The following is a 22,441-nucleotide window of genomic DNA, read 5'->3' as shown; positions in this document are numbered from 1 at the left end:
ATGTCAACAAAACAAGCCATTGACATGAATCAGTCATATATAGAGAGAGTTGGGCCAATGCGATTTCTGTCTGAGCATTCTGAGGGCGCCACTTTTTCCTCCATAGCAGTTGCTAAGTGATAATTGGGGCTTCCGCATTGTGTTGTTTATTTCTGACAGTTTTCACTAAGCTACTAAACTAACATATGGAATTGTTTTAAGATGGTCATTTGTTTTAAGGATCATTTAGCAATTTGATTTTGAGTTTTAGGATCCCTTAAGGTATCAAAAAAATATATACAAAATGTATTTGATTAAATATTTAATTTGGCCTTAGAAGGCCATAGAAACGTACTGAATAAAAGCTTCATACATGGATAAACAAATAGTAAAAAAAAAATCTATAGGAAGTTTTTTCTGAAGTGTCTGTCCTATATCTGAGAGATATTAGAAAGATCAGGAAACTATACATATATTTACCCCCTTATTTTTGGCACTAAACTATCTCCATATATACTTCCATAAATGTTTTTTACTGGTGCAGGACCTTCAGACAAGTCTTGTGGGGCTTGTGGGCATCCTAGAGCAAAACAACTGACATGTACGTGTTCGTGAGAGGATCACCTTTCCACAGAGGGGTTACTGTGTAGCCCAAACTGTTTGGACGCTACAGACAGAAGTTGGCAGATCGGCTGTACTGACTTCAGACGAGTCCCAAGAGCTTTTGGGAGTGGTAGAGCGAAACAGAGAACACCATGATGTTTGTGAGAGTCTCATCTTTCCATAGAGGGGTCATAATAGTTTTGTAGGCCAAACCGTTCGGATTTTGTGAGAAGACCGATTTTCGGGATGTCTCATGGTCTGACAAACACCTTTCACCGCAGATACGGAAGTGCGACATCGGCGGATGCAGTGGATTGAGACGCATCCGATGCAAAGAAACAGATATCTGTAGTTTAAACTGACAGATTTTGATAGGGATTTTTTTATTATGCTAATTAGATTTCCACTGGGCTGCGGAAATCGACTCTAGGGGGTTAAAACCATGGAGGCCTATCTCACTCTGCAAGCCCAAATTTAGGACACATTAGATCAAATATGAAACTTGAAATCCAGATGTTGCTGAGGTAGTTCAGTAAACCTTGCTGCCATGATGAGTAAACTTGCCTGAGACCTGATTATCTGTGTTTGCACCCATAGCTACAGATGTAGGATCTTAATTTGAGTCAGTTTGCTACAGCAGGAAAATAGTCCTGCAGCAACAGGAAATGTGAATTATTATGTGGATTATAATTAATGGACATTTTTTGTAGGGGTTGATACATTTTTCATTAGGGAAAATCAAGTCTGACATTTTAAAGTTGAAATTACAAACTTTAGAAGCCTTTTTAAACCTTGAATACACTACAAGTTTGCATTTCCTGCTGTGCAGGAACATTCTAATCACCAAAATAGTATTTAATTAAGATCCCACCGCTCTAATGCCTAGGCCCTAGGCTTTAGCTTAGTGTGCTAACACGGTCTTGACATCCAGATGATAGTTAGTGTTTATGCTTATGTTCAAACTTGTAATTAAATCAGTAAACATTTCTGCCCAGTTTTGGCTGACAGATGATTTTCTAGTGGTTTTCGATATGAAGTTAACCCACCCTTGAATGGAATGTTAAAGGAAGTAGTAATACTGGTAGTTGAATAATCGGTTTGCTGGTGAAAGTCAAATATAAGGGCAATTCTTAGACTGGGATCTTCTAACTTCCATGCCTTTATCTTTTTCTCTTTGGGCCTTATTTGTTCAAATAGAAATCAAAATAAGAATTCAAGGTCATACACTCAGGATCTTATCAAGCAAGCAGACCACAACAAAATACCAGTATGTGCTTTATGAATATTTGTTCTTTTTTCCTTATCAATTGGACTCAGTGGAACAGAAGAGTAAATAACATGTTAAAGAACACTATTTTTCTCACATGGAGAATGAGTTTGCTGACCACATAAATAAATTGTCATTTGTGCTATGTTAGAAGACAGGGAATAACTGTACTTGTCAGGGCATTCGAATATGAAAGTTGTGGTTCTAACCAACGTTCCACAAGAAAATATATTGAATCAAATGTATAGAGTTAAAGATTGGCTCCTTGTAATCCTGTCCATTTACCCTTCTGCCGCCCCCTGTATCTTCCAATTCTGTTGAATATAGAGAGGCGAGCACATTTTTCATTAGAATTTTAATTTATTGTTTCATTGTGGTCTCCCAGGCCTGGCTCCATCACTGAGGAGGTCTATCTCTCTCACTAAAATAACTGAATTACTGACACGGGGATGAGGAGACTATGAATTCTATCATTATCGCCATGGCAACATGGGCTCTGAGCGTGAGCTGCCAGGTTGATATTGCGCTCTGAGCCTTAGCTCAGCCTTAGCTCTCTCTTGCCGATTGGAGTGGAGTTCAGGCCATTGTGTTCTCAATAAAATGGGGGGGGTAAAGGGATTGCTTCTCTCCGTGTGCAGGGCTGCGGGAGATATGATATCAAATGAGCGGCCAAGTTTGCTCATACTGCATTCTACATGGAAAGACTAGGGTTTCAAAGGGGTTTTAAGCAAATATAACTATTGAAGGAGGGAACTCATCAGTGAAGAGTAGCTTGAATGGTCCATTGGTCCTGACTGAAAAGGATTTCTAGTTAGGTGACGGTACATGTTTTTTCTATGTAATTTACAGCCAGTTGCTGGCACATTGATTCGGTTGCCCCAACAGGTCTCCCCTTTCTGACGGAGTACCATGGTGCTCCCCTCTATATTGCCATCTAGATTGTTATTTTGACGAACACTTGTATTCCATAGTGGCTTGCTGCTGACATCCCCCCTATGATAGAAAAGGGGGGGTAAAAGATATTCATCTAACAACAGTTGGATGCTGTGTAGCTGCATCGATTGAACAGCGCAGGGGGTGGGGTTGGATGATATCATTGTACATAGAAATGATATACACAGTACCAACACAGAGAGAGAGAGAGAGAGAGAGAGAGAGAGAGAGAGAGAGAGAGAGAGAGAGAGAGAGAGAGAGAGAGAGAGAGAGAGAGAGAGAGAGAGAGAGAGACTACCTACTAAATCAAGAGATGAACAATCTCAATTGATTGGACCAGAGTCAGATATGATCTTAAAATAGCTTATTGAAATGGTATTGTATAGATACTGATATTAATTGGATTTATAGTCTCTTGGGAACAGTGAAGCGTCATTATCAGTAGCACCTTTTCGTTAAGCAATTTTCCCAGATCTGAATGTTGATATAAAATTGATGCTAGACATACAGTATGTTGAGATTTGGTGAAACAGCTCATGCTAATACCAGTGTCTGCTCACCCAGCAGCCATTTTCCCATTCTGGTGAAATGAATTTCAATTATATGTGGCTTATTACTGTAAACAAACGTGGTATTAAAAATAAAATATGCAAATTAGTCTGTATCAAATTACTCTGAGTGATTAATCACCATAGATTACACAGAAGAATCAGTAACAGTATGTCTGCCTACAGGATGGGATCCATAGATTAATTTGCATCAGCACAATGAAACAAACATGCACATTAATGATTCAGTAGCAAATCATTGTCCTCGCACTCCTTTTGATCATATTTATGCAATAAGTATTATAGATACTAACATGTACATTTTGTGGCTTACAACATGATACAATTAGTCCGGAGACTTCTCTTAACACGCTTATTTCCAACTTTCCCATAGAGCCACATTTAAATCCGGCTTTGAGATCTGTCTTCTGAGTTTTATCTTCAGGCCCTTGCAATTAGGTCTCCTAAATAGTATGCGCTATAACACAGAAAGTCCTTCAATGAGCCACTTCAAAGCCAGAGAAGAGTAAGACGGGAGCTCCGACTGCAGACTGACTGTGGCTCCAGGGAGGCTATTTCGTGTTGAGGTTGGTGCGGCGCCACAAACTATGTATCCGTGGTGACTCTCGCTGGTTGTTGCATCACACATCGTGTTTTGATGTCCTGCATACAGTATTCTCAATAGAAGTTGGAAAGATGCCCTTATTTGCAGCCATTCATTTGGTTGAATTCTTAGATTTCTATAAAAAAAAGCATAACTTGACAAGTCCCTTGACTTCAATTCCATTTGTCAAATGAACTCAATATAGATCTCTGGGGGCCAAATGGTTACTTGAGTCAACTCTTTTCAGATGGTTTGTATAGCAGTCACATTTTGTTGTCAAGCTGAGAATCTCTCCTTCCTGTCACTTCTGTGATTAATCTCGGCTGAGGGTAACAGTACGACAACCATTGCGTGGTAATTTAGATGCGTTATTGTCCTTTGTGCAAGGCAACAAAAATATTCATATCAACAAATTGTATTTAATTTAATTAATATGATATTAATTCAATAATACTGTAATGTGCTGGGGGATAACAGCTGAATCTGTAACAATTGAATAATAATGGTTGTTTGGTGGTCTCGTTCTACACGTAGTTGATGCACAACCATGTGCAAACACACTTAACCTTCTGCTTCCACCTATTTGCCTCCTATGGAGTTAATGTTTCAGTAATTATAACCCTCAGCAGGACCTCCAAACCTAAATGATTACAGCATGGAATATCCTACAGGATCCTTGACAGGAGAAGCACTCCAGGATACTTTGCTAAACCGCGGTTGCGCATGGTGCTGTGTGTGGTGGTGCAGTCGGGTGTGCCTTTGATAAATAGCCAGCGGTATTGTCCTTTAAATTTACTGCCCACATTTTACTGTACACAATAAATTATCCCCTGTGTTGCAGCCCCCTTTTCTCCACTTGCTAACACTAACTCAGTCAAAAAGCTGAAGAATGATGGCCCCAGGTCGCTGGCCACCCGAGCGCTCTGAGAATGGGAGGAGAAAAATGCCATCCTGACGATCTAAGAGAAACCTTGGGAGATATATGAACAGCGAGAGGAATAGGGGAGCAGAGAGGGGTGGCAGAGAAACTGAAAAAGTGAACTATGCAAGCAGGCAGACCAACAACCTTTCGATGACTACATATCAGAGTTATTTATCCTGCAAGGGCAACCTGGGAAGAAATATATGTTTATCTTCTCTTCCTGGTTGGTCTATATCCTCCCAGGGATGATCAAACGGTTGTGTCATGGGCGTGTTTAGGTATCTTAACCATCTCTGACTAGGTCTCATGGACAGCCATTAACCTTTCCTCTGGCAGGTGGCGATGACGGGGACAAAATAACCAAGAGGAAGCATGGCCTACTTGGATGTTCTCATTACTGGAGCCCTGTCCTCTAAGTGGGGTCGCCAGGGGTTATCACCGAATAAAAACACTGTCAAGATCGCCTACAAAGGTTAGGAAGTGAGTGATGGTGCCAGCAGCAGGATTGGAGGCTCAGAGATAGACTGTAACACGAAGCATCCATTTCCCTGCAGGAAGGTGTAATGTAGAACTAGAGTGCCTTCCAAGGCTTGCTAATTACAGAAAAAAATGACCTCAATATTAAAGCTACAAGCAAGACTAACTATTTGTCTTTGATCACCATGTTGACTTTAATGGTTTAGAAAGTGGTGAACCATCCACCATTCTGCCGAAAGTAAATCTGTTTCCTTTACTTTCCATTGGCTCAAATTTGTCTGTATGGAGTCCAAGACTGTAACATATTTACTGAAAACATGCTCTTTTCATATACAATACATATTTTTAAACAACCTGGCCTCTTAAAAATGGACCAAAAACTGTTTTTGGTAAGATCCAACAAGCCATCTGTAAAACAACTTCCCACCGTTGCCATGAACTTGCTACCAATAGCAACAATCTGCATTTCAGAAACATCAGAGGTGTCTTTGTAGCTTCTATAAACATGATCTTTCCATGTTGATCTCTGTGCTCATGCTCAGAGTTCCCCTCATTACATGTGGTTGTCATGCTTGCCATGAACTACTCCCGGCATAAAAACCACAGAAGGCAAACAAATCTGTTGGTTGTAACAAATTAAGAACCTATTGCAACCAACGACTAACATGGCATATTCAGTGAACTTGTGTGACTATATTGAAAATGTCTATATAAGAGGACCGCTGAATAATTTATCTGAGAGACTACAACATCTTATCTGTTTCGATTGTCCTCATGGGTTTCATAAAAGCTATCTGAGATGGATGCTGCCATTTAAAAATGTTCCTATTTCAGTCTGGCATTAAACTGACATTATTGTTTGTTGAAACTCCTCAGACTTTACCCATCTATCCACTTCCTTTCATTCTGAATTATTCAAAACATTTACTTTATTTTCCTTTCAAAGGAACCATCTCCTAGTTTTTCTCCACCAAAATGTAAGCTTACATTTGTGCCTACGCATTCTTCCAGGGCCTATATAAACTCCCAACTCCAAAAGTCTGCTCTGTCCATCTTCTCTCCCCTCCTTTGCATTGAGGGCCTCAATTACGTTCCCCCACCCTACCCCCCCATAGGGGTAGAGGCTGTCCTTGGCACCAAGGATGCAGATCCCTCCATCTCTCATTACCCAGAGTTCCAGGGTGTGCCCGCGATACCCTGTGGTCAACTGTCCCCCCCTTAGAATGCATGGCCACCAAACTTCACCACTGGTCACTGGCTCTAACAAGCAGTGCCGGGAATATCCATCTACAGTATGTGTAAGAGAATTCCTGGGCCGCTCTGAATGATCGCACGCCAGTCAAGTCTATAAGTAACCCACATGTTCCTGTTCCATGGCCAGAACTGTGCCGATACCAGCTGATTACATCTGACCAATGTTGAAGTTAGCTTGAAAAAATTGCTTATATTGTAATTTTTTTAAAATCAACATAAGCAAATCTAAAAATCGATCAAACTAGGTTGCTAAAGGTCTTGTAAACAAGAATAATTCATGCTTGGTATGAAATATGTCAACAGAAGTTATGTTCAAGGTTGTTTTCAGTTCCTGTACCTTCTCTCCAAGCAATAGGTTAAAGATACAAAATTCAACACAAAACCCAATGAACCCAATGTACTCATGTACTCAAAAAAGCAGATATGAAACATGTCCAACAGTTCAAACCTCCTACTAGCTGTTCCTCAGTGGAGATACCCATTCTTAACTGTGAAATCTGTCTGGAACGGCACAGACAGCAGGTGGTCAAGGATGCAGCTCTGAAAGGGAGTTTGGAGAACATTTAAGTCTGTAATCATCCCAAACATCCATGTGGGAGATGCGCTGGTGTTAGTGATTGATTTCCCACTCCAACTCTTCCAAGGCCTCCGTTACGTGTGTGTTTCCTCCTTTTTTGGTGCCATGGGTTATAAACCATCTGAAATCCCCCAAAATTGTTTTTCTCTGCACCATCAGATAGAATGAGAGGAGAGAGTGTTGTTTGCCATTACATTGTAATAAGACGGAGGAGAGAGAGAGTGAGCATTGTCGAGGGGAAAATAAATAAACTCATACCCTGCTGACTCTGGGTCAGATTGAGAATGAATCAATGGACTATTAGAGCTTGAAGCCAGCCATGAAAATGCATCCATCTTGAGCTAAGAGATATAGAGGTCAGCGATGACACTGACAAGATGTGTGCTCCTGCCACAGCTCAGACAGGGCCTCTTGTCGCGCCTCATCTGACTGTGTGCACGGCATTTGTTCTTAATGGCGCCATACATCAGAATATACATAACTGTCACCCGACCCACCAAGGCCACCATGCTGTACCGATGTTGCATTTTAATTGCATGGTAGACATATTGCTGTACTGCCCACAATGTGTCAGTTAGTTTGTGTATGGCCTGGATATGTTGGTAACAGGCTGAGATGAAATTGAATATGAATCGCTAACAGGTGGGTAGTGTGAAATACATATTTATTTCACATCTGATATCCTGCAAGCCATTCTGTGGAGGATGAGTTGAAGTTATATAAGTAGATCGATGTCAGCATAGCACTACTGTTTCACAATTAATGACTTATTCTGATTTAGTTTAGAATACTAATTTATATTAACCTATGAGATTGTCCCTCTCAGCAGGGGAGCTCAAGTCAAACCATCCACCATTTGCCTCACTGGTCACTTCCATGCCCAAACAGGGGTGTGAATCCAAACAGGGCTCAAATTAGTATTTGCTGCTGATTCCCAGATAGGCCAGCAAGAATGACAGATGCCACACATTATGTCCATCCCCTGGCTATCTTTACCCCGCCATTAATCACTGATCTCTCAGCAGTAATTACAGCACACTCTGTCTATCCCGGGCCAGCCCACTAACGAGGGTTAATGGGTTGGAGTGGCCATCATTGCACTGCTAAAATTCTACCAACGTGCGCACACACACAATACACACACACAACCACTATCACCTGGAGCCAGGAGATAGTGCGCTACCCAGGTCCTTTTCCTCTCATACCATTCAGTGTCTGCTCCCTCCTGACCACAGCCAGCCCATGGGGGTGACAATGAAAGGCAATATTGTGAACACCTTTTGTAATTACAACAGACAGGAAACGGGAAAAAATGCAGCATATCTGCCTGAGAGAGACCAGGCCATCTGGGGCGACTTGGACGTGAAAGGAAATGCTGAGACAGCATATTTCTTCAATTAGAAACGCATGAATAGTGGAATAGGATGAGGAGGAAAGGACTGGGAGGAAATAGGAAATGTGATTTAATATGCCCTGTTGAATGGGTTGCGAATGCAGGGTGGTGGTTGTGGTTAGGGATGGGCATGGTTATCCGGATATCCGAACGGACGTTAGTATTCGATTAGGACTACTTGAGTGATTCACTAATTTTTTTTGGCCTATTCTGACAATGAAAAAGCTTTGTTATAAATGACATTGTTACCTACAAGGATATACCATGACATTTGAAATACTTTATTTAATAAAACAACACACTTTTCAATGTAGTTTTGCGTTGAGCTACTGCCGCACATTTAGCCCTCCCGTCTTCCCTGACATTGGTTTGCTATTTTACCCACTTTAAATAGCAATTACATGCGCACACCTAATGGAGTTTCCACAAGACCTGACACATATCAATGCAAAGAAAACTCACCATAAAAACGTTTTTGTAACAGAATCAGTTCTACCATGGCAAAAAATCTGACTTCTCTTTCACTGTCTCTTTTACAGTACCTCTGCCATGTGCATTTGCATCATTCAATATAATTGGTCAAGAGCATAAAACTAAAAAAAGGAATGTATTTATTTTTTTGCCAATCCAGTTAAGTTAAGAATCAGAACCGGGAATTACTTTTTGAAGCAGCGCCGGCTACAGCATCGCCCAGCCCCACTCACTATTTCCTGCCTACATGACCGCGTTATCAGTAACAAGCGAGGCATTGCATTGACTGGAGGGCTGAGGAGGAAGATAAAGAGGCTGAATGGAGGGCAGGCTTGCCTCTGTAATAAAAGGCAGGGTTGCATAGACAGTGGCCTCCTGTTTGATCTTTTGTAAGGGAGGCTCTTTCTTTCTCTTTGCCTCTGTCATAATGGTCTCCATACATATTGACTAAACTCCTGCCACAACACATTTGGTGAGATAAAAAATGAAAGAAGATTGTCGATTTATCTATTCGGATCTTCTTTTTTTATTACGAAGTCAAACATGGATGATATTAATGAAAAATAAACATTAAATACATTATTCAAATGACTACTTGTCTTGTTGCCATTGCAGTGATTGCATGACGAGCTGAAAATAGCAAGATTATTGCGCAATACATTTTTACTTTTTAAACGGACAATCCTGAGTGACTTTCTTTCAATCCATCCCCCTCTCTCTATCTATGTTTCCCTTCCTCGGTTCCACTCATTCTGTCTTGCTGCAGAGCTGCCACATGAATTTTTTATTAGGTCAAAACTGCCCACTTCCACAGCTCTACTAAATTCTCCCCTGATAAATGATGACAATTAAACATGTCTATGCCTTTTTTCCTCATTAAGTAGAGTCTGACAACCAGCCTTGCCCATTAATACCATTTCACTATTCTGCGATTAGCTTCCAATAAACCAGGCTCGCCAACCAGCCTAATGGAAGCCTGTTGAGCTCACAACGCTGTGGTAATTTTTGTATTTCTCACCAAGTTGAATGACTAAAAAGATGGAATAAGTTGGGTTATGAAGCCGACAGCTCTGTTGCCCTCTGCCCTTTTGGTAAAAACTAGCCACTGGGCAGACCACGTCATTTCAACGTAGATAACTGGGTAATATTTGGTTGAGATGTTGATCAATGAGATTACAACCTATATTCACCCACTCAAAAAGACTTCCAAAAGTTAGTTGAATTTCCAATGTGTTATCACTATGCTTTCAACCATCTAAAAGTACAACCAAATTCCAATGGAAAATATTTTTGGTTTAGTTGTCATCTAAATGTGTTATCACTCAGTGCACTTTCAACCATTTAAAAGCCCAACAAAGTTAAAATGGGAATACAATGTCAGATACTTTGTATTTATACAACTTAATGTGTTATCACTGCGCTTCATCTAATAGCGCAACCAAATTAACTGGATAGTCATCTGGTTACTCATTTGGTAAGTCCTAGTCATAGTCACCTGGATAGTCATATAAAGGATAGCCTTTATATGTGTATACTGTATTCTAATTATGGCTTATCCTATATAACTACTGCTGTACACACCTTTTATTTTCACATACTGTCCATACTGTCTATACTCTCCATTCAAAATTGAGTACACATTTTTTGCAGTATTACTTTAGTGCCTTGTTGCAAACAGGATGCATGTTTGGAATATGTTTTATTCTGTACAGGCTTCCTTCTGTTCCCTCAGTCAATTAGGTTAGTATTGTGGAGTAACTACAATGTTGTTGATCCATCCTTAGTTTTCTACAGCCATTAAACTTTTTTACAGTCATTGTAACTGTTTTAAAGTCACCATTGGCCTCATGGTGAAATCCCTGAACAGTTTCCTTCCTCTCTGGCAACTGAGTTAGGAAGGACGCCTGTGTCTTTGTAGTGACTGGGTGTATTGATACACCATCCAATGTGTAATTAATAACTTCACCATGCTCAAAGGGATATTCAATGAGGGACATTACAAATAATTGCATGAGTGGGGTACAGAGATGAGGTAGTCAATAATAGTGAAACACTATTATTGCGCGCAGTGAGTCCATGCAACTTATGTAACTTGTTAAGTAATGTTTTACTCCTGAACTTATTTAGGCTTACCATAACAAAGGGGTTGAATACTTATTGACTCAAGACATTTCGGCTTTTCATTTTTAATTATTTGTAAAAAATAAAAATACATAATTCCACTTTCATATTATGGGTTATTGTGTGTAGGCCAGTGACAAAAAAATCTAAATTGAATCCATTTTAAATTCAGGCTGTAACACAACATAACATGGAAAAAGTCAAGGGGTGTGAATACTTTCTGAAGGCACAGTATATATTTATATATACTCTGGTCTGGAAGCTAAATTCCTGCAATTCTATCCATTTTGCCATGGGGTTTTGTACTGTGTATTGAAATACCGTATTCTCCACATAGCTCATTATAATATTTCTACTACTGTACATTGCATTTTAGTTACACTGTTTATACTCTCTAATATCCAGTGGGGGAAAAAAGTACTTAGTCAGCCACCAATTGTGCAAGTTCTCCCACTTAAAAAGATGAGAGAGGCCTGTCATTTTCATCATAGGTACACATCAACTATGACAGACAAAATGAGAAGAAAAAAAATCCTGAAAATCACATTGTATGATTTTTTATGAATTTATTTGCAAATTATGGTGGAAAATAAGTATTTGGTCAATAACAAAAGTTTCTCAATACTTTGTTATATACCCTTTGTTGGCAATGACACAGGTCAAACGTTTTCTGTAAGTCTTCACAAGATTTTCACACACTGTTGCTGGTATTTTGGCCCATTCCTCCATGCAGATCTCCTCTAGAGCAGTGATGTTTTGGGGCTGTCGCTGGGCAACACAGACTTTCAACTCCCTCCAAAGATTTTCTATGGGGTTGAGATCTGGAGACTGGCTAGGCCACTCCAGGACCTTGAAATGCTTCTTACGAAGCCACTCATTCGTTGCCCGGGCGGTGTGTTTGGGATCATTGTCATGCTGAAAGACCCAGCCACGTTTCATCTTCAATGCCCTTGCTGATGGAAGGAGGTTTTCACTCAAAATCTCACGATACATGGCCCCATTCATTCTTTCCTTTACATGGATCAGTCATCCTGGTCCCTTTGCAGAAAAACAGCCCCAAAGCATGATGTTTCCACCCCCATGCTTCACAGTAGGTATGGTGTTCTTTGGATGCAACTCAGCATTCTTTGTCCTCCAAACACGACAAGTTGAGTTTTTACCAAAAAGTTATATTTTGGTTTAATCTGACCATATGACATTCTCCCAATCCTCTTCTGGATCATCCAAATGCACTCTAGCAAACTTCAGACGGGCCTGGACATGTACTGGCTTAAGCAGGGGGACACGTCTGGCACTGCAGGATTTGAGTCCCTGGCGGCATAGTGTGTTACTGATGGTAGGCTTTGTTACTTTGGTCCCAGCTCTCTGCAGGTAATTCACTAGGTCCCCCTGTGTGGTTCTGGGATTTTTGCTCACCGTTCTTGTGATCATTTTGACCCCACGGGGTGAGATCTTGCGTGGAGCCCCAGATCGAGGGAGATTATCAGTGGTCTTGTATGTCTTCCATTTCCTAATAATTGGTCCCACAGTTGATTTCTTCAAACCAAGCTGCTTACCTATTGCAGATTCAGTCTTCCCAGCCTGGTGCAGGTCTACAATTTTGTTTCTGGTGTCCTTTGACAGCTCTTTGGTCTTGGCCATAGTGGAGTTTGGAGTGTGACTGTTTGAGCTTGTGGACAGGTGTCTTTTATACTGATAACAAGTTCAAACAGGTGCCATTAATACAGGTAACGAGTGGAGGACAGAGGATCCTCTTAAAGAAGAAGTTACAGGTCTGTGAGAGCCAGAAATCTTGCTTGTTTGTAGGTGACCAAATACTTATTTTCCACCATAATTTGCAAATAAATTCATTAAAAATCCTACAATGTGATTTTCTGGAGAAAAAAAATCTCAATTTGTCTGTCATAGTTGACGTGTACCTATGATGAAAATTACAGGCCACTCTCATCTTTTTAAGTGGGAGAACTTGCCCAATTTGTGGCTGACTAAATACTTTTTTCCCCCACTGTATCTACTGCTGTACATATCCAAAACTGTCTCCATCTCAACCAAAAATCTAAGTTAAAGCATAGGACTAAATTAAAAATCAAATCAAACTTTAGATGCAATTTAAATAAAGTTTTATTTGAATTAGTACTATTCTTTAATATTTATTTTTGGTTGAGATGGAGACGTGAATCTAATATTTTAATTATTAACTTGAAAATTACATTTGAAATCAACCAAAGCTTTAAACCTTAGGCCTATATGTATTGTCTATTTTTTGTTGAACACTTGGTTGAATTTAAACAATAGCTGTTGATGACTTTGCAAATGCTATATAGGCCTAAATAGTATAATTGATGATATATGACTTATAAAGTATGGTTTTATTTCATTTGCTCTATTAAACACACCCTTTGGAATGACTTTGATAGCAACAGTGAATCTATTTAGTTATCAAGAGATCTCTCCATAATCATTCTCAAGATAGCACATTGGTAGTAGTCAGTGACAAATATCAAAGCTAAGCAGGGTGCTTCCCAGCCTATTGTTTTTTTCTTCTGATAGTGGATATAACGTTGAAGATCTGACATTGTTTCAAAGGTACAAAGTCAACATATTTTATACAAAGTTTGTCTATGTTGAAAATTGGTTACCATGATGACATAATCCTGTGGTTGAAGTTTCACCTTCAAACAACAGTTTAGGTTGATAATTTATTTCCAATGTATTTTTCACTAGATTAAACGTCACAATACGTTGAAACAACGTTGATTTAAACAGTTTGTTCCAAGTGGATAGCTCTTTCGCTTTCAGCGCCTTCTCCGCCTGCAGTAGATGTAGCTGAAAGCAGTCAGCACAAGCATTTATTGTGCAGGGGTGGATTGTGGAGAGAGTGGTCGCACCCATTACACTACTTGCATAAGTCATCTCTCCTGACATTTAATTGACTTCGGCATCCGTCTAAAAATTAAGAGAGAGAGAGAGAGAGGTGGAGCCAGGTTGAGGTCGTGGAGAGAGTGTGGCTACGCTCGATTGCAGTGTGGTGTCTTCTCACAATAAAATCCTAGCTGCCATCTTAGAGGATCCTAAAGTTTATGATGCACAGTTTATTATGGCAATTTTCATGGTTGAATGTGAAACGCACAATGTGGACAGTGTAGTCACAGTTACAAAAACAAGTGACTCAAATGCAGAGGCAGCTCAATTCGTCTCACGGTTTCAATTTGCATTCAATGCCGGTCAGTTAGCAGGGAATGTTTGCTTCAAGGCTTTGATTCTACCGGGAACATGTAAACATATTACATGACTTGATTAGAATGATATAGTCATATCTGTTTTAATATCAGTCTTGACATAGAAAAAATCATGAACCACCAATTGATTTACCCATCTTACCGGCAGATAATACTTTTTTTCCCCATGGCTTGCAGTATGATTTAATTATGAATTTCTCCAGCATGATGAATTACTGCTATGGAATCAATGGTAGAAACCTCTTAATGACAAATCCCTTGATGACTATCATTAATCATCCTTTGTCAAATCGGCAGGTGATTCATTATCCAGTCCAGTCCACTACTGCACTTCAAAACTAACCAATACCTCAGCTGTTTCAAGGTAGCCTACCTACAACATGGCTCATTTGACACCAAAACGAAATCAGTGGGGCAGGTGGAAAATAAATCAAAGAGCACCATCCTCAATCTAGGAATTACCCCCCAATTTTAGCTAGATCCCACGTGTAAGCGTCAGGGGAGAACGAATGTCCCCTCTCATTGAAGCCAGGAAAGTTTGAGGCCGACCGCGGTACTGCTGGCATTGTTAGCAGAAAACAGGATCCCCCATTATAGTGAATGGTAAAATGGCAAAAATATTTTTGGAAGACAATCATGGTATCAATAATTGTTTCTAATACACCAGATGTATGTCCTTGAACCAATTATTCAAAATTCACACACAGAAGAAGTTATATGCTCCCGAGTGGCGCAGCGGTCTAAGGCACTGCATCTCATTATTGTAAATAAGAATTTGTTCTTAACTGACTTGCCTAGTAAAATAAATAAAAAATAAGGATAATTTTGTTGCTAAAGGCAGCCTGCAGTACCCTGGTCGGTCTTCAACTTGAGTTTCTCAATGAGAGGGGGCAGCACTGAGCTAGCATGCAGGTCACTTCCTGGAGTAGCTCAAACTGTGCATGTTATGTCTCCATGAGATGTCATCTTAACCAACTTAATTTGGCTTCAATGCGCTATTGAGTCTTCACATAGAAATGAATGGTGTCACGTGGCTTTGTCCATTCATATATACAGTCATTGGTAAGTGTTATTTGTAATTTATTCTGTACATAATGTTTCTGCCACCGTCTTTTATGACCAAAAATAGCTTCTGGATATCAGGACAGCGATTACTCACCTCGTATTGGACGAAGATTTTTTCTTCAACGAGCCGGACGCGAAGGATATCCTACAGACACCCGACAAGGCCCAAATCCCTGTCATTCGCATGAGAAAGAGACAGAGATATCATGGACGTAGGTCGGGGTGCCTTGTAAGGATCCGACGGCGAGCGAGTAAACTGCCTCTTCCATCACTCCTATTAGCCAATGTTCAATCATTTGAGAACAAATTAGACGACCTAAGATTACGGTTATCCTACCAACAGGACATTAAAAACTGTAATATCTTATGTTTCACTGAGTCGTGGCTGAATGACGACATGGACAACATACAGCTGAGGGGATGTACGCTACATCGGCAGGATAGAACGTCTGACTCCGGTAAGACAAGGGGTGGCGGTCTGTGTATATTTGTAAACAACAGCTGGTGCACAAAATTGAATACTAAGGAAGTCTCTAGGTTTTGCTCGCCTGAGGTATGAAAATGTATGCACTCACTAACTGTAAGCCGCTCTGGATAAGAGCGTCTGCTAAATGACTAAAATGTAAATGTAAATGTAGGTAGAGTATCTCATGATAAGCTGTAGACCACACTATTTACCAAGAGACTTTTCATCTATATTTTTCGTAGCTGTCTATCTACCACCACAAACCGATGCTGGCATTAAGATTGCACTCAATGAGGTGTATAAGGCCATAAGTAAACAGGAAAACGCTCATCCAGAGGCAGCGCTCCTAGTGGCCGGGGACTTTAATGCAGGGAAACTTAAATCCGTTCTACCTAATTTCTACCAGCATGTTAAATGTGCAACCAGAGGAAAAAACACTCTAGACCACCTTTACTCCACACACAGAGACGCATACAAAGCTCTCCCTCGCCCTCCATTTGGCAATTCTGACCATAACTCTATCCTCCTGATTCATACTTATAAGCAAAAACTAAAGCAGGAAGCACCAGTGACTCGGTTAATAAAGAAGTGGTCGATTGATGCAGAGGCTAAGCTACAGGACTGTTTTGCTAGCACAGACTGGAATATGTTCCGGGATTCTTCAGATAGCATTGAGGAGTACACCACATCAGTCACTGGCTTCATCAATAAGTTAATTGATGACGTTGTCCCCACAGTGACCGTACGTACATAACCCAACCAGAAGCCATGGATTACAGGCAACATCCGCACTGAGCTAAAGGGTAGAGCTGCCGCTTTCAAGGAGCGAGACTCGGACACTTATAAGAAATCCCGCTATGCCCTCCGACGAACCATCAAACAGGCAAAGAGTCAATACCGGACTAAGATTGAATCGTACTACACCGGCTCTGATACTCGTCGGATGTGGCAGGGCTTGAAAACTATTACAGACTACAAGAGGAAGCACAGCCGCGAGCTGCCCAGTGACACAAGCCTACCAGACGAGCTAAATCACTTCTATGCTCGCTTCGAGGCAAGCAACACTGAAGCATGCATGAGAGCACCAGCTGTTCCGGATGACTATGTGATCACGCTCTCCGTAGCCGATGTGAGTAAGACTTTTAAGCAGGTCAACATTCACAAGGTCGCAGGGCCAGACGGATTACCAGGACATGTACTCCAAGCATGTGCAGACCAACTGGCAGTGTCTTCACTGACATTTTCAACATGTCCCTGACTGAGTCTGTAATACCAACATGTTTCAAGCAGACCACCATAGTCCCTATGCCCAAGGACACTAAGATAACTTGCCTAAATGACTACCGACCCGTAGCACTCACGTCTGTAGCCATGAAGTGCTTTGAAAGGCTGGTCATGGCTCACATCAACACCATTATCCCAGAAACCCTAGACCCACTACGTGAGAATGCTGTTCAATGACTACAGCTCAGCGTTCAACACCATAGTGCCCTCAAAGCTCATCACTAAGCTAAGGATCCTGGGACTAAACACCTCCCTCTGCAACTGGATTCTGGACTTCCTGACGGGCCGCCCCCAGGTGGTAAGGGTAGGTAACAACACATCTGCCACGCTGACCCTCAACACGGGGGCCCTTCAGGGGTGCGTGCTCAGTCCCCTCCTGTATTCCCTGTTCACCCATGACTGCATGACCAGGCACAACTCTAACACCATCATTAAGTTTGCTGACAACGATGAGACAGCCTATAGGGAGGAGGTCCGAGACCTGGCCGTGTGGTGCCAGGATAACAACCTCTCCCTCAACATGATCAAAACAAAGGAGATTATTGTGTGTTTATTAATTTTTTTATGCATTGTTGGTTAGGGGCTTGTAAGTAAGCATTTCACTGTAATGTCTACACCTGTTTTACTCGGTGCATGTGTCAAATAAAATTTTATTTTATTTTATTTGATGTAGCTAGCTCTACTCTGACTGATCTCTATGCCACAGGGATCCCTCATCCATCGCACACTTTAAAGGGCTAAATGAAGGAATGTGGGGCTAAAACACACAGCCATTATTTTTAACTAGGCTCAACCCTGCTGGGAGGCAGCGCTGCAGTGTACTGCAGACCACCACTGGTGTGTTTTCATACCAGGGTGTACAATTAAAATGGTTCAGAAGTGCAGATTTGGCTGAGCAGCTACAGAGCCCCCTGGGCGAGGTTAGAGGCACCTCATAATAGGATGGAGGGGGAGACGCCAACGCTAGACAGATTACTGCCAGTAAAAGAAGAGAACACACCATTTATTAAACGATGCCCACTCTTGCTGCTACCATGCGCTGCCAGGCGCTAACAAACACTACCATGATGACAGAGAGAGAGGTCTTTGACGCATCAATTTAGCATACGCCTTGTGATCGAGATATGATAATGTTATCATTACGGTAGGATGACTTCGGTTTGATTATAGAGCCAAACGATTCAAATAAATTGTAAAGTGTAGAAAAAATATATTTAATCCATGATTATTAGCATTTGCCATGTTACTGGCATATAACAAAAACAGTCTAGATCTGCTTTATTCAACTCATGTAGGCTACTGTATGTTATGTACTGTACATGTACTGTGAGAAACATTTGTATGTAGTTCAGTGAGCCGTTCTGTTACTATCAGCCCAACCCGCACTGATTCCACATTCCTTTTATCTACTTTTATCTAGTTTTCCAGGGAGGCTTCTCTGAATTTCATTTGTGGTCTTGTGGCAGCTTTAATTACAGTGAGAAAATCCTGTTTGGACATCGAAGATGAACAAAGAAGCCCTTTCCTCGATAGAAGAGGCAACGGCGAGATACTGGAGATAGACCTCCTGCTTAATAACACATTTTTCATACACCACCATCCTGCCAGGATCTCATAATAACAAAATAATCCCACATATGTTCTGATCTATCTATCTATCTATCTATCTATCTATCTATCTATCTATCTATCTATCTATCTATCTATCTATCTATCTATCATCTATCTATCTATCTATCTATCTATCTATCTATCTATCTATCTATCTATCTATCTATCTATCTATCTATCTATCTATCTATCTATCTATCTATCTATCTATCTATCTATCTATCTATCTATCTATCTATCTATCTATCTATCTATCTATCTATCTATCTATCTATCTATCTATCAATCATGGAATTGGACCAGAGTGAGCCTCCATTCCTAAACACATTCTAATCCAAGAGGTTCACTGTGACACCTTTGTTGCACTGCACAGATGGCCTAGTTTGGAACAGCCTGCGATGAGAGTTCCACCGAGATGTTTATTTACTTTCTCATTTGTTCCAATTCTTTTCGGGAATCCCTCCACACACCATACAATAAAAAAGAGTCCAGTATCTCCGTCTGGTGCTCTAATTCCACGGCGTCCTTGAGAAAAGTAATGATGTATTGTGTACGATACTACAATATTAACAATATTACAATATTACACATTTCTCTAAACTATATATCTTCTGGGAGCAAATATATTTAGTCAATGTGTAAAAATTCAAGTACATGCAAGGAGAAGAACATTCATATTGTAAGAAAGATTGCCAACCTATCACTTTCACCAGTGTAATATTGGATACCTTACTTTGTTTATCATCAGACCGTAGGGATCTATGACATGTGTTATGTCCCACAAACAAAGGAAGAGGCGTATAGCAGCCATGGTGTACAGCATTAGTTCCAGCTTCAAAAGATGATATCTCATTATTATGAGCAACATAGGGACACATCAACGCCAACAATGAGTACTTCACTGAGTAGCTTGGGTATGATTGGCTTACATTATCTGCATATGTCTACACACCATAATGGAGGCTTACCATACAGAGGAACAAAGCATTATGGGAGCCATCATTCAAATGAGCTCTGTTCAGAACTCTACGGAAAAAGTAAAGGCAGCCACAGTTCTTGGATTTGTCTGAAAGGAATGGATTCTTCAACCGGCAAGTAAAGACCCAGATGTTCCAGATTCAGTTTTTCATTCTACTGAGTATTTGCCTCTAACTTTTGTGGTTTTCTGTATACTTTAGAGAGTTCCCAGAAATGGCTTTGAACGTACATTAATCACTCGAATACAATCACATTTGGCGGTCTGATACAACAATAAGGGCAATCTTAGTCTAGAGATACTTGTGAAGCAGGGGGGAACTATCCAAGTTATGTTTATCATCAGACCGTAGGGATCTATGACATGTGTTATGTCCCACAAACAAAGGAAGAAGCGTATAGCAGCCATGGTGTACAGCATTAGTTCCAGCTTCAAAAGATGATATCTCATTATTATGAGCAACATAGGGACACATCAACGCCAACAATGAGTACTTCACTGAGTAGCTTGGGTATGATTGGCTTACATTATCTGCATATGTCTACACACCATAATGGAGGCTTACCATACAGAGGAACAAAGCATTATGGGAGCCATCATTCAAATGAGCTCTGTTCAGAACTCTACGGAAAAAGTAAAGGCAGCCACAGTTCTTGGATTTGTCTGAAAGGAATGGATTCTTCAACCGGCAAGTAAAGACCCAGATGTTCCAGATTCAGTTTTTCATTCTACTGAGTATTTGCCTCTAACTTTTGTGGTTTTCTGTATACTTTAGAGAGTTCCCAGAAATGGCTTTGAACGTACATTAATCACTCGAATACAATCACATTTGGCGGTCTGATACAACAATAAGGGCAATCTTAGTCTAGAGATACTTGTGAAGCAGGGGGGAACTATCCAAGTTATTCTTCATCTGTCTCCAAACACAATAAGAATCGTTGTCTAAAAGCAGTTTGAAATTAATTATTTTGCATGAACAGGGCAGAGGATAGGAAACTGATGTATCAATCTTGACCCTGTAAAGAATGGGCATCAGCCCCGGAGTGAGAGATAGTGAAATATAGGCCATTGAATTGAACAACTGCAAGGTGATTGTCATTGTTCAGCAAAACACTGTGCTGCTTGGCAGTAGCATAGAGAAGGTAATACATTAATTTGGTTAAGAAGGGCTCCAAAGTAACACATCTATCTGTCATGCAGGGGGAGTAGAGTGATTGCGTCCCCCATGGAGAGTGACCTAGCCTCGGATTACATCATAACTCTGACCCCACCATGAATAACAAACAACAAATCTGGATTTATAGGCTGGGGAGAGATATAGGGCTATCTATCGTCTGCTTTATGAAACAGTTGCAAACATTTTTTGGGTAAAACTTCATCCTTCCTCAACAGGGTGACAATTAAAAATGATCTAGCTGATTATGAGACAAATTACAAATCACCTCCAAGTGTTTTTTTGTGTGTGTTTTTTTACAGTTTATAAAAGTACAGATTAAGAGCTTCATGCAAATGCTGTGCCAATGAAGCCAATTAAAAGGCAACAAGAAAACAGCATTGACACCTCATTTTTCCACACTAACACTGTAGCTCAGTTGGTAGAGCATGGCGCTTGCAACGCCAGGGTTGTGGGTTCCTTTCCCATGGGGGGCCAGTATGAAAATGTATGCGCTCACTAACTGTAAGTCGCTCTGGATAAGAGCGTCTGTTAAAAGACTAAAATGTAATCCATCACAGCTGTATTGGAGCATAGAGGAAGTTCATTGGAACAGCAAATGGAACAGAGGTCAAAGGAGCACATCTGAATTACTCCCATTTCATCCGTCAGCTGTTATTGTTGGCACTGTGAATGCATTCCATGTTCCACTGAGAACAGCAGCATTTCTCTTTTTCCTTCGAGGACACAGACTTAAAAGCTTTTAATGCAAGTCACGCATTTTGGTCCTTTGTCCCGTGTCCCGCAACCAAACATTCATGTCCCACATTTTATCAACAAATTCAAACACCACCAAAAAAAGGTTTATCTGTCCCATATTTCAAACATTTCAACCTGTCTCTTGCAGTCACGTTGCGCTTATGAAAATATATTATAAGGATGTGGTAGCCTAAGCCTACTGGTGATGTTAAGCACTCCAATCGTTGCTGAGATCTGATATCCTGCGCAGTGCAAGACGAGATGTAGGCCAGTGTCACAGGCCTATCGTCAACCAATCATATTTCTCAAATCCTTTCTCAAATCCTCTCCCTGTCCCAGGCTGTAATCCCAACATGCTTCAAAGTGACCACCATTGTTCCAGTCCCAAAGTAATCTAAGGTAACCTGACTCAAAGAATATCGTCCAGCAGCACTCACATCTGTAATCAAGAAGTGCCTGGAGAGACTGGTCATGGCCCACATCAATTCCATCATACCAGAAACCAAGGATCCACTCCAATTTGCATACTGCCCTAATAGATCCATGGACAAAGCAATCTCAATAGCAATTGGATCCTGGACTTCCTGACGGGCAGACCCCAAGTGGTGAGGGTAGGCAACAACACCGCCACCACAATGACTCTCAACACAGGGACCCCAAGGGGTGTGTGCTTAGTCCCCTCCTGTACTCCCTGTTCACCCTGGACTGTGTTACCAAAAACGACACCAACTCCATCGTC

Source organism: Coregonus clupeaformis, chromosome 7 (assembly GCF_020615455.1).
Source record: "Coregonus clupeaformis isolate EN_2021a chromosome 7, ASM2061545v1, whole genome shotgun sequence".
Classification (NCBI taxonomy): domain Eukaryota; kingdom Metazoa; phylum Chordata; class Actinopteri; order Salmoniformes; family Salmonidae; genus Coregonus; species Coregonus clupeaformis.
This window is presented reverse-complemented; position numbering follows the sequence as displayed.